Consider the following 13,980-nt stretch of genomic DNA (forward strand, 5'->3'; position numbering starts at 1 on the left):
GATGAAACCTTTTACCTGTAGCCCTGTTATAATCAGTTCGGATTTTGCTTGCGATTGCTGCTTACTATGACTATGAGATCTGGCAAATAGCCAGATGGTTTTCTTTCCAAGAGAAATGAAAACCTAGTGTGTAAGTTGCTGCGAACCATATGTGGTTTAAAGCAAGCTTCTCGAAAGATGGAACATTCGTTTTGATGAGACAATCAAAGAGTTTGATTTTATCAAAAACGCAGATGAACCATGCGTCTACAAAAGGGTTAGTGGGAGCGCGATAATATTTCTTGTATTGTATTGAAATAGAGTTGACACACATAACAATATAGCAGACCCACTCACAAAGCTACTTTATGAAAGTCACTTTGATCGTCATAATGACAGGATGGGTATTAGATACCAGAGTGATTGGCTTTAGTACAAGTGGGAGATTGAAAGGAATATGTCCTAAGTCCAATCATGTATTAGGATTTAGGAATAACTTTTATGTAATCTGTTTTGATTTCATTGATATTAATAAAGACTTGTTTTGTTTTTATTACGGGCTTTATCTATTTAAGTGTTTAAATAAGATATACCATAGTTTAGAGTAAAGCTTTTTATGGATTATGATGAGATCATAATAATGAGACCTAAAAAGATGATAACTCTAAACTTAAATAGTTCCCGGTCATAGGATTACTAACTGGTAATTAATAATCCGCAAAGATCGGTACATACTATGCTTGCTTCATTATGAAGGATGTCTGTTCTCATAGACATTTGTGTGGTGACACTATAGCTAGTATGTAGGTGCTTATTATAGAATAAGTTCACTGAACATGACTCGCACAGCTGAACAATTGATGGAGTTCACTCACGTGTCAGCAGTTGTTCACATAGTGATAGTTGTACAAGTATCCTTAGACTTGAGGTCTTCATAGTCATCTTGTGTACACTGAACTATGCTTTGGTTTAGTTCTTAGTCTCCAGGGACAATTATTAGGGCTCTTCTGGGTATAGGAATTTGTACACGAAGATAGTGTATGATCAATAAAGGATCTACCCCTTCCAGTGAAGGAAGTGAATGTTCAAGGCTGATCCACTTATGCTAGTTCAGGAATCTCTGGCCAGAGTAAATGAAATTAGAAAGGAGTTTCTAATTTCCATAGAACTACGCATAGTAAATGGTAAGCAAGTGATTGAATTAGATAGGCTTGACACGAGATCCATGCCTTGTATTTAATCGGGACATTGTAGGGTAGAAGGAGTTTATTGTACAGTAACTATTCACTGAATAGGTACTTGGTATTCTAAGCAGTGAATTCATATTATCCGGATAGTCGCGATATGCTGAGAAGTATCCCTCACGATGTAGAATAAATGTGATTAATTAATTAATCATATTTAATAAATTAGAGAATTTATATAAATAATGATAAAATAGTTTTATTATTATTTATTTCTACTACCGGCTTAATATTGAACCTACAGGGTCACACCATAAAAAGAGAATGATTTAATGGTGGAGGAATTAATTAATAATGGCTAATAATTATTTATTTATGAAATAAATAATTAATTGGTAAATTTAATAATTGATTAAATTAGATTTAATTGATTATAAATTAATTAAGAAAAGTTCTTAATATTATTAATTAAAGGATTTAATTTTTGGAAATTAAATCAAGAGAGAGAATTATTTCTAAAGTGTTTAGAAAAAGGATTAATGATTAAAAGGTGTTTTAATTATTAATGAGAATAATAAATGGGATAATAATAATAATATTTATGGGAAAATTTCAGCTGAAAATTTTGCCTATAAATACACTATTATAGACCCTAATTTTATTCTAACCCCAGAACCCGAAAACCCAAAAAAGTTTGGAAAACCCAATTCTCTCCACCTCCTTCCTCCTCCTTAACATCATTTTTTTGGTGGATACCGGTGGAGTGAGCAACTGCTAAGGATCTCTGATCGTTGTCTCCGAATTAATTTTAAAGGTTAGATTCGATCCCTCGAATTTTTTATTCATGATCTGTATGCTTTTATTTGGATTTTGTATGTGTAAAAGTGTTTTGCCATGCCCCTGTTGCGTTTAAAATCCAACACAGAATTCCTCCATCTTTGAGTTCTTGAATTCAGTGCCATTATCACTTCTCAGTATTTTCACTTTGTGAGTAGATCCATTTTCAATTTGACTTATGTGGTCCAGAAGAATTTTTGAAGTTTCATCCTTCCTGTGTAGAAAATAAACCCATGTATATCTAGTGAAATCATCAACAATTACAAGTGTGTACCTTTTCTTGTTGATGGACATTATGTTCACTGGTCCAAAAAGGTCCAGGTGCAGCATGTGATATGGCTCAGAGATAGAGAAATCTGTTTTGCTTTTGAAAGATACTCTTCTTTGTTTAGACTTTTGGCAAACAACACAAAGACCATCACTTGAGTATAGCATGTTTGGTAATCCTCTTATAAGCTCCTTCTTGGCAAGTTCATTGATTGAGCTGAAGTTGAGATGTGAGAGCTTCTTATGCCAGTTCCAGCTCTCATCTACTGATGCCTTTGAGATAAGGCAAGTAGCTTCCTTTTCAAGACTTTCATGTAGCCTTGCTTCATAAATGTTTCCATATCTGTATCCTATCAAGACAATTTTCTTTGACTTGTTATGAACAACTTCACAGTGTGAGTCATAGAATACAACATGATAACCTCTGTCAGTGATTTGACTGATGCTCAGAAGATTATGCTTCAATCCTTCCACCAGAGCTACATTTTCTATTGCTACCTTTCCAATTATCAAGTTGCCATATCCCAGAGTATGTCCTACATTTCCATCTCTATAAGATACACCTGGGCCAACCTTCTTCTCAAATTCTGACAGCAGGGATTTATTTCCAGTCATGTGTCCTGAACATCCATTATCCAAGACAAGTGTATTTTTCTTGTTACCCTGCAATCAGAAGAATAATTAATTAGAAGGATTTTTAAGGACCCACACTTGTTGGGTCCTCTTTTTGGACAACTTAAGCCTTTGTGTGTCAGGAGTACTTTTGACAGTCTTTCCTTTTTCAGGATTTGTCTTGTCAGAAGCAAGTTTAGTAAAATCAACAGAACTAATCACACAAGCAACTTTATTAAACTTAGGCAAAGGTTCAAAATAATTGTGATACAACTTGTGATAAGAACTACAAGTATAAATCGAATGCCAACTACTACCACAATAAAAACAAGGATTTTGTGGTTTATAAAATACTGATCTACCCCTAACATCAGACTCAGGAATAGCAGTTTTCCTTTTCTTATTCCTCCTAAAATCAATAGCAAGATGATTAGTATTTCCACAGTTAAAACAAGTTTTCCTAGGAGCATTGGGAACAACCTTGTAATTTGAATCCTTAGAAATACCTTGTGGCGCCCTCCAAACCCGGGTCAGAAGTTTGGGGTCCACACTCACTCCTTATTTATAACCTGCTTATAACAATAATAAAGATAACAATAATATGCAGTGACCCTACTTACCAACCACCACGGACCGCAACAGGTTAAAGTATGCACACAAGCCAAACACACTAATATATTACAAACCGTTCAAATCCCAATCATTCAAACTCAAACTGAGTATTAAACTTTATTACAACTTTTACAAACTTAAATTATCCCAAAAGAAGCCTACTAGCTCAGCTTTCTCAACCTGAACCCCTAGCTCTCGCGCTGGACTGGGGATCCTCATTTCCAACTGGTTCCTTTTTAACTGGAAAGAATATAAACAACATCGCACAAATGAGCTAACTAGCTCAGCAAGTCACAATGACAAAACTGAGAATAATGATCATCAGGTGAACATGATTATGATATCAAGTGAACAATGGATTATGATTTAGAATTGGATATTATACTTTTAATTTAAAAACCAAGGTTAGGCTACTGATCAGTCACGCACTAACCCCGAGCAAGGCACACAGCATTGCTCTAACTACTGGATCCAAGACACACATTGGCCTAACTTGACCATTATATGGTCTGACCACGAATCTGGTCCACAATTTTATAAAAACAATCTAATTCTAACATAATAACAGAATAAGAAATAATAAACAATAACCAGAATCATTAATAATAATAAGTGTCTAACAATGAAAGGGGTTCAATCCTTGTAAGGATCAATAAGATAATTTCAAAGCTTGGATGCTGGGTAATGAAAGAATTGGATAACAAAGAAATCAACATTTCAGGGTTTCAAGATTTGGGCTTTCAAAGCATAGGATACAATGGTTGAGTATATAAGTAATTCGGTTCGGTGTTTGGGATTTTGTTTGCATGTATTTGTGGAGTAGTATCGTATACTTGAGGTTCGTGTTTGGGTATACAACAATCAATGGTCTAGAAAGAATAAGGTTCATGACTCAAGAACAATGACTGGAATCAGAGTTTGGGTTTCAGTGCTTCAAAGCACTTGCAATATCAACAAGACTATCAAATACTACAATATCTCAAGAATGTTCAGAACACTTGCCTGGTATTAGCTTACTACACTGCACTCGCTTCCAATCACAACCGTCTTACTCCTCAACTACCTGTTTCCCTTTCCTATGCCTTTCCTCTTCTGCTCACATATCATAAGCATCTATCAATAATTGACTCATAGAGTTCTATTCAACACATACTTCTATCTACCCTTCGTTTTACCCAAATCCGATTAACGGATTGAAAGTTATGCAATAACCAAGTAAACACCGAATATATAGACCGATAGTCAATCAACCAGTCACGTATAGCACATAATACATCACGTAATCAATGATATATCATTTATAAAGAAGTCTCGGGTCATAAATGGGCTTTCTGGTATTTAAAATGATTTTTAAAACATTTTTTGGAATTAAAATGGATCGTTGAATCAATTGCGGGTTAATAAACAGGGTTCGGTTGGCCAATTCTGGCTCCGAAACAATTTTATAATAATTATCGAGCCTTGGAAATAATTTAGAATAATATTTTAAAGCTCGAAACTATTTTTCGAAATTTTTAAATCATTTTTAAATAATTAAATCTAATTAAATAATTAACTAAAATCAATTAATAATTAATTAAATCAATTAATCAATTAATTTTCGAATTAATTGACCAATTAATCAATTAAAAATTAACTGAAATTAATTAACTAATTAATTCATATTTATTTTTGAATTAAAAATAATTTTCGAATTTTTATAATAAAAATAAATAGGAAATATGATTTTTAAACATTTTAAAACAGGAATCCTAAATTTGCAAATTCTGGAAACTTCAGGGACCAAACTGCATCGTTTTCAAAATTATATGTACTAAACTGTAATTTTCCAGCCCCGTCGCCGGAAAATACAGGGGTGGCCGGAGAACACGTTCCCGGCGTCCTCACCCCACCAACACCTCCAGGCCACATCTATATTTCACTAGGAACTCAACCATACCAACAAATCATTCTAATCATCCCTGAGTTGGCCGGAATTTGGCCGTGAAGTTTTCCAGTTTCCGGCGAACTTCGGAAAATTTCAAAAGACAACTCCCTTCTCTACAGACCTCGGTGATTCATGAAACTTATACGACTAGATTGCAAATTTCACAGAGAACACAATCCACTATATCACAACATCAATCTATTCCAGAATAAGAAACCCCCAAATTTCAATTAAGAACATTCATACGGGTTATAAACCCTAATTTTGAAATTCGAAAATCAAACTCAAATTTGAACATGTTATTGAACTCCAAATCAGACGTAAGACATATGAAAATCATCAGGAAAACAAGCTCTATAACATGCAATCATCAAATCATACAAACAATCATCCGAATAAAAATTCATATTTTTAATAAAATAAATTCGAAAATAAATAAATTTCCAGAAAATAAACCTTTGATTCTGTAGGTATATGGATTACAGATTCTGATAGAGCTTTTCAAGACCTTCAAATCCAGTACTCGAGCTTTTCAAACAAAGATCAATAACACCTTCAAAAGTTGATTTGATTCTTGGAACAGTTTATGAATATATGATTTTTCTCTGTAAAATTATATATTTATCTGTCTGCAAATGATTTTGATACGAAATAAAATACGGTAGAAGGCTATTTATATTTATGGAAAATTAGTATCCCGTTGGATCAAAACGGTACGTTTATTTATAAAAACTGATGCAAACAGTATCGATTTTCGGGATAATTATCCAAACCAGTACAATTTATACTGCGGTCTTGGTCTCAGCGCCTGGTTACACGTACTACGAAGTGATAATTGGGATAGTTTAATAAAAAGCTCCCGTTTATCGAAAATACGGGTTTTATTGATTTACCGAAACGAATATTGTATCAAAAATGTTGCACCGGGACCCGCGCAAAACAAACCGTACGCCGGATCGAAAAAGTCGAAACATGGAATATGCTCGGAATATTACAATTAGGTTAAGAAGGAGTTCTCGGAAGAGTTTCGGGTTCTAAAAATGTAACAACGGGTGACGTCGGTTGGTTCCCGTTTTTATAAAATATATTTTAATTACCCGGAAAAAGATTTTAGAAATTTCATATGATTCTTATAAATCCATAAATCAACATCAAAATAATTAGGAAGATATGACAATTATCTATATTTTATTTTGGACATATAAAAATTAAAATACTCAATTAATATTATTTTTGAATATCCAAGTACAGATAACACTTAACAATTATCTCACAGAATAGATACTGAACACACATAATACTTATTAAATAGCAAAAATGATTACACGATATATCTCGGATATTAAATACCTTGCTTACTATTCATGTTTCTTTTAAGACTCTTTTCCTGAGGTTTGTAAGTAACCTCAGATATTTTCTTTTTCAATTGTCTTGCTGACAAAAGTCCTATGCTCTTTTCTTTCTTAACAGACTTAATGGTTTCCTTGCTTTTCTTTCTCTGAGTTTTTATCACTTACCAGTTTTTCTTGTGATACTGATGTTGAACCCTTTTCAAAAGTGGATTTGGGTTCATCAGCTTCTAATAAAATAAACTTAACAGGAGTTTTAAGGGAAAATTTATTTTCAGTGTCAACATCCTTAATTCCATCTTTATAGCCTAGGCATTCTTTCCAGTTTTTCTTTGAGATCATCTCATGAACCTTTTTGCCTGAATCAGTCTAGGCTTTAAGGGTTTTTCTTTCATTTTCTAGATCCTTTTCTAGCATACTGTATCTAGCCTCAAGAATCTTAACTATATATTTAGCTCTCTCACATTCTTTCTTCAAATCTATTTGGATGAATTAAGTCAGACTCTAACTGATTATTCCTAGATTTCAAGGTCTTAATTTCAGTTATAAGTCTATCATTTTCTAAAGTCTTATTCTTAAAACTACCATGCAAAGATTTAAGAATAGATTTCAATTCAGATATATTTTCAGTATCAAAAGAGAAGAAAGAAGTTTGTACCTTAGGCTCAGAAGCAGCAAGATCATCAAGACTGACCATCAGTGCATAACATGTGTTTTCACCTTCAGAGTTAGAGGAGTCCATCCAATTCTTGCTTGAAGTGATCATAGCTTTGCTCTTCCCTTTATCATGCTTTGTTTTCTTGCACTCTGAGGCAAAGTGACCAGGTTCATCACAGTTGTAGCACTTGATCTTTGTCCTGTCTAGCTTCCCAGCTTTAGAGTCCTTTCCATCTTTTCTCCCAGTTGACTTCTTTTCACTTCCAGTGAACTTCTTCCTGAAGCTTCTGTTATTCCTAGACTTCCTGAATTACATTCTCCTGAAGCCCTTAACCACAAATGCGGCCATTTGCATGACATCAGAATTTATCATGTTCTCAAAAGTTTCAAAATCAGTATCATCATCAGGATTTGATGATGAATCATCAGTATCTGATTCTGGAAAATTGTTCTTCTTTCGTACAGCTCTAACAGACTTTTCTTTTGAAGCTTTATCATTAACTTTCAAAGCAACAGATTTCCCTTTGCTGCTTTTCCTCTCTCTCATTTGCTAAACCTCCAAATCATGAGTTTTCAGCATGCCATAGACTTCATCCAGAGTAATTACGTCCAGATCATACTGATTTCGTATGATTGAAGTCTGAGTCTCCCATTATTCACTTAAAGTTCTCAAAAACTTGGTGTTTGAATCCTCTCGATCATACACCTTTCCCACCAAAGACATATTATTTAGCAGAGTCAGAAATCTGTCATAGATGTCAGTGAGATTTTCATCAGGCTTGGCCTTAAAGTGTTCATATTCTTGAATCAGAACAGCCCTTCTATTCTTCTTGATGGCCATGATTCCTTGATATTGAGTTTTAAGAGCATCCCAGATTTCTTTGGCAGTCTTGTAGGCTATGATCCTGTTTGACATCACAGAATCAAGACTGTTATGCAAAATGTTTCTTACCTTTGCATCTTTCAGTACAACTACTTTCTCTTATGGTTTCCATTCTGTCTTCTCCTTCAGTTGATAGTGTTCAGAAATAGTAGGAGTTGCAGGCACCAGTTTTGTTGGCATGAAGGGTCCATCATTGATTACGTCTAGATAATCTGGATCTGTAGCTTCCAGGTACATGAGCATCTTCACCTTCCATGTTGGATATTCAGTCTTTTTCAGAATTGGAATTTTAATGCTTTCATACTTGTTCAGAGACATGTTTAGATTGTTTCTGATTGTAAATTTATCAGTGAGCTCGGATATCGATTGTTGCCCAGTAAAGATATAATTGTTTAAGGGGGGTTGGATACAATTGTATAAATATTTCGAACAAGTAATAAAATATAACAGCTTTTTATATATCTGATAAAAACTATTACAAAATCCTCTCAAGAAATACTGATGTTCTTGAGAGCTGCTAGGTCGAATGATCCTCGAGTGTTGTACGCTAAGTGTTGACCTAAACTGTGTTTATATACTACACAGCTACAACAAATTAATCAAAGATATGCATTATCAAAAACTAACTGAAACTGATACATATCTTAAACTAAATAGATAAAGTCATATAACTCAAACGTAACAGATATCTGCTCCATATTATAAGGAATAGAACAAATCCTCTAATGTTGACTGTCTTCAAATACTGATGTCATACGAATCCTGATGACATACCAAATCCTGACGGTACATCAGATCCTGATGACATCCGAACAGCCAGATCCTGAACTTCTTCTGATCATTGAGAATTCAATATGTAACACCATATTCTCCCAACAAATTTTCTTCCTGGAAACCTTATTCAGCCTCTCTTTGTACATCTTTATCGTACTGTTAGAAAATAGTACAAGTCAACAAAAAACATTTTGCGTAAATTACCTAAAGCAGAGTATTTAATAAATTAAAAATATTTACTCACTTGTCAATAACTTTTACCCATTCATCGCTTGTAATACGACGCTTAAGAGGATCCACGTGGTATACTACCTCCGTTATTGGAACAACAACGGACAATGACCAATGATTCCTACCAAAGCATGAGAAGATGTGTCATTGAGAAATTCAATTATGTAGTTAGATGTTACCTAAAAAATAACCAAAGGTAACTTGTAGAAATAATTAAATAAATTACTTATATCTCATTTAATTATATATTTAACAATTTAAAACTTACCAAATTAATTTACAAGTTAACAAATTTAAAGTTCTAGCCATACAAATATATTCTACAAATTTCTAAAATTCACTAAAAATATAAAAAAATGAAAATTAATTTACAAATACTTAAACATCTTAATGAGATAATAAAATATGAAGTGTACTTATAAAGTGAGAAATGCTTACACGTCATTGAAAGAAATAAGAAAGCATTGACCTTCCATAACATTCATAAAACGGTTGGCAAGCACACGTGACCTCTCCCCTGCATTGCCACAACCAATGGCTCCAACCATACCCGGTTCCACAAAAGCAATCAAATTCGTCATTTTATTCTTCCTCAGAAACTCATACAAGAAGCTGTAAACAAATTAAACAATAGTTGGAATCTAATTTCATTTTATTTAGAGAACAATTAAAATAAGAATGCACTCATTTTTAATTGAAGACAATTAACAACAAATTGAAAAAACTAATGTACTGGGAAACTTACTGAATGAATATGGTAATGATAGATCCGGACATTTCACCTCTACCACACAAGGAATGTATATCTTGCAAGAAAGATCACCTGCTTCTTTGAGACAGCAAATGCTTATTTATTTAACTGAAAACTTACAGTTCTGCCATCGCTTAAAGCATCATTTGCCCACATCCACAACCATTTTAAAGATGATGGATAATTTAAACCCATCTCTACATGAAGCTCATCCTCCACATCATCAGTTTCTATCACTACAGGCTTCTTTGTTTTCTTCGAACCAACTTTCTTCGCACCACGCTTTTTGACATTCTGAAAATAAAAAAAATGCACATCAACACATTAAAAACATAACAAAATATATCAATTACACACACACTATCATCAATCTTTACCTTTGGAGTAGACAAAACTTGGATATTGCCTGTGTTCCCCACCATGAGATCCCTTGGCCATGCAATAAAATAACCTATTGCTTGTTTTACAGTTACAATTTCATCTCCAACGGGGAATGGGATCTTAGCATCCTCTTGAATTACATAAAAAATGGACACTGTTGCATTTTCCTTCGAAAGGTGCATTTCGTGAAGAGTCGGCTCACATCCTTTAGCAACAGGGATTTGAACAACCCGACCATATGCTACGATGTTGCTTACTGATCCTATTGCCAGTTGACAAACACTGGATAAACCATCCAACTTCAAACCTTTAGGATGATTCTTACTTTCAACAAACTCATTATCAACGTCAACCATAGGACCTCCTCACCTTTGAAAAAAACATTCTGCTCATTCTCCTCGTCAATCTTTTCATATCCAACATTGTCTTTAGAAAAGAATTATACATTCTCCTTATCACCATGATCTGAACCTTCATCACCAGATTCCACGTTCAGCTTTTTCCTCACAATATCATTTCTATCATTCTCGTTTACGAACTGAGGCACGGCCATTAAATCTGAGCAGCTTCCTTGTTGGGAATCAATGATTGGGCTACCCTTTTGACCAATACCTTTTGCCATTTTCAATTATGCTTTGATCTTTTCAATTTCATCAGTCCAGAATGCATCTCTCTGTTTTATAATTTTCGGAGTCTCCTCAGCCATAAAGTTTTTAACCCCCTCACGTATCATCTCCTCAATAGTCCTCGATTTTTTCTGTCTCGGAAGATCAAAATAGATAGACTGCTTCACGTGGCTCCCCTGCCCACGTACTCTACCTCCATGCTCAGGCTTATCGAGTGTCATGATTAACACATCAATTCTACCTTCTTTTACCAATTCCCCTTCTTTAACCTTCTTCTTGAGTAACTCCTAAAAAGAGCACAGTGTAGAAGAAGTTATAAATCAAATTAGAACTATGATGAATATTTTCAGTTGAAATATAAATGAATAACTTACTATGTTCTCAGCTTTTTCTTTAACTTTCTCATTTTTAAAATTGCCATCTTTGTCTTTCCTTGCAAGGACCCATGCATCCGATCGATCTATCGGTTCTTTTGGATGTTTTTTCAACTGCATGTATGACATGTTTTATTGATGATTCAAAGATACAAATTCATATGATGCATATAGAAAAAAATATATGTGAGGCTTTAATCAGAACATTGCTAAATATTCCCGGGAAGACAAAATATAGAGAATATGTTTGTATTGATATGGCTGAAATGGGAATAAGAATGGAGCTGAGACAAAAAAAATCCTGGAAAAAAGGGAAGTTACTGATGGCATCTTGGAACTTATTGCATAAAGAAAAAAAGATTGTATGCTCGTCCTTGATTGTCATGAAGTTACTTGATGGTTTTTGTTCGAACCTTAAGGGTATAGTATCAATGAATACTCTGCGACTTGTTTGAATGAAATCTCACGACTGTCATACAATATTGCATCACTTGCTCCCCATCGCACTTCGGTCAGTACTTATAAAAATAAGTCAGGTGCACTATTATCAGGTTTTGCCTTTTTTTCAAGGGAATTTGTAGTAAAGTCATTGAGGTCGATAAATTAGAAAAAATGTAGTCTCAATTGGTGGAGACCTTATGCCAGCTAGAAAAGCACTTTCCCCCTTTCTTGTTTGATGTAATGATCCATCTCTCATCTCATCTTGTAAGAGAGGTTGAGCTTTGTGGGCCTGTCTTCCTACGTCGGATGTATCCTTTCGAAATATATATGAAGACGTTCAAGGGATATGTTCGAAACAAGGCTCATCCGGAAGGCTGCATCGCTGAGGCCTATATTGCAGAAGAGGCGGTTGAGTATTTAGTTAATTTTGAAGAACCAACAGTTGTGTTACCAGGTAGGGATAAGAACAAGGAGAAATACATACCCTTATCTGGTACAACAATGATAAAGCCGAGCATCAAGGATTTGCACCAAGCACATCTGTGTCTTCTTCAAAATAGTAATGAATTGACCCCATACTTCAAGTAAGTTTCTTTATTTAGATTTCTTATTTTTCAGTAATAAATATAGCTATTTTTTGTTCCATGATTTTATGATTTTTTTCAACAAAAACTGACATTGATTTACTCACAGTGAACATATGGCCTTCTTGGTGGCAAGATATCTATTACATGAAAATGATGAAGAATGGCTAAAGAACAAGCAAAATGAAACATTCCCTAATTGGTTTCAAAAGAAGGTATTAGCTAGACATTAATTTTTTTCTAATATAAAGATATCAAGTACATGTCTAATTGCTTTAGTATTTTTATTTTTTGGACTGATTTCATCGGAATTGCTTGATGTGAAAAGTATGGTATCTAAGGAGCTAATGAGGCTTGCAGAAGGGCCTAACAAGTATGTCCTTACATTCAGTGGCTACAAAATCAATGGTGTTACCTACAACACAAAAGATCGTGATGAGACGCGACAAGTTCAATGCAGCGGTGTTTGTGTTCATGCTGATACAATGCTCGTGCATGGTAAGGATAAGAACATTGAGCATATTTCACATATATTTTATGGAGTAATCACAAGTATTTGGGAGTTGGACTATAACTATTTTCGAGTCCCTATCTTTCGGTGCAATTGGATAGGTATGAACAAAAGGGTTAAGATAGATGATTTAGGATATACAATTGTTAATTTACACAAGTTAGGTTTTCTGAACGACCCTTTTGTGTTAGGGAAACATGTCAAGCAAGTTTGTTATATTGACGACCCTCTTGAAAAATTTTGGTCAGTTGTATTAAAATTACCAGACAAGATTGATGATCAAAGTGACGATGAAAATGAGGGATCCGTAAAAATTGAACTTGAGAATGAGGTAGATGTCACCATGTTCCCAACTGTTGATGAAGTCGAGGAAGAAAATAGCAGTTACATGCGGGAGGAAGAAAAGATGATTCAGCTTCCATAATTATATCAACTGATCATATGTTACCTATAAGTGCCTATGTTATCCCCTTTGCTTATAATTTGTACTTAATCAAATTTGGTTGGACGGTTTATTGTAAGATTTGCTTTGGCATTGTTCTTGAAGTATTTGGTTTGATTTTTATCTAAGAATTGTTATATGTAATTTGTACCTTTCAGTTAGGTTTGAGAATTTTTTTGTACATCTGGTTTGAGAACTTGTTGGAAGCATTTCTTTGACAATGTTCTTAAAGCATTTGATTTGCTTTTTGTCTAAAGATTGTTATATGTTTTAGGCAATTTTTTTAAAAACCCTCAGGTAATTAGACAATGGTTTTCCATGAAAGTTGTTGTCACATATTTTCTAATGCAGGTGATTCAAACAACGAGTAGAACATCATTATCTGAAACTCTTTTACTCAACAGAGGTGATAAACTGGTGTCTGTTATGTTTTGTTTCTAATATTGGTTTTTCTGCACCATTGTCTTAAATAAATAACACATTGGTTCCGAAAAACTGTTGTCTAACTTGCGCAACAGTCTGAAAACCCATTGTGTAAAATCATAAAAAGCACACTGG

This window comes from Apium graveolens, chromosome 6, assembly GCF_009905375.1.
Source record: "Apium graveolens cultivar Ventura chromosome 6, ASM990537v1, whole genome shotgun sequence".
Lineage (NCBI taxonomy): Eukaryota > Viridiplantae > Streptophyta > Magnoliopsida > Apiales > Apiaceae > Apium > Apium graveolens.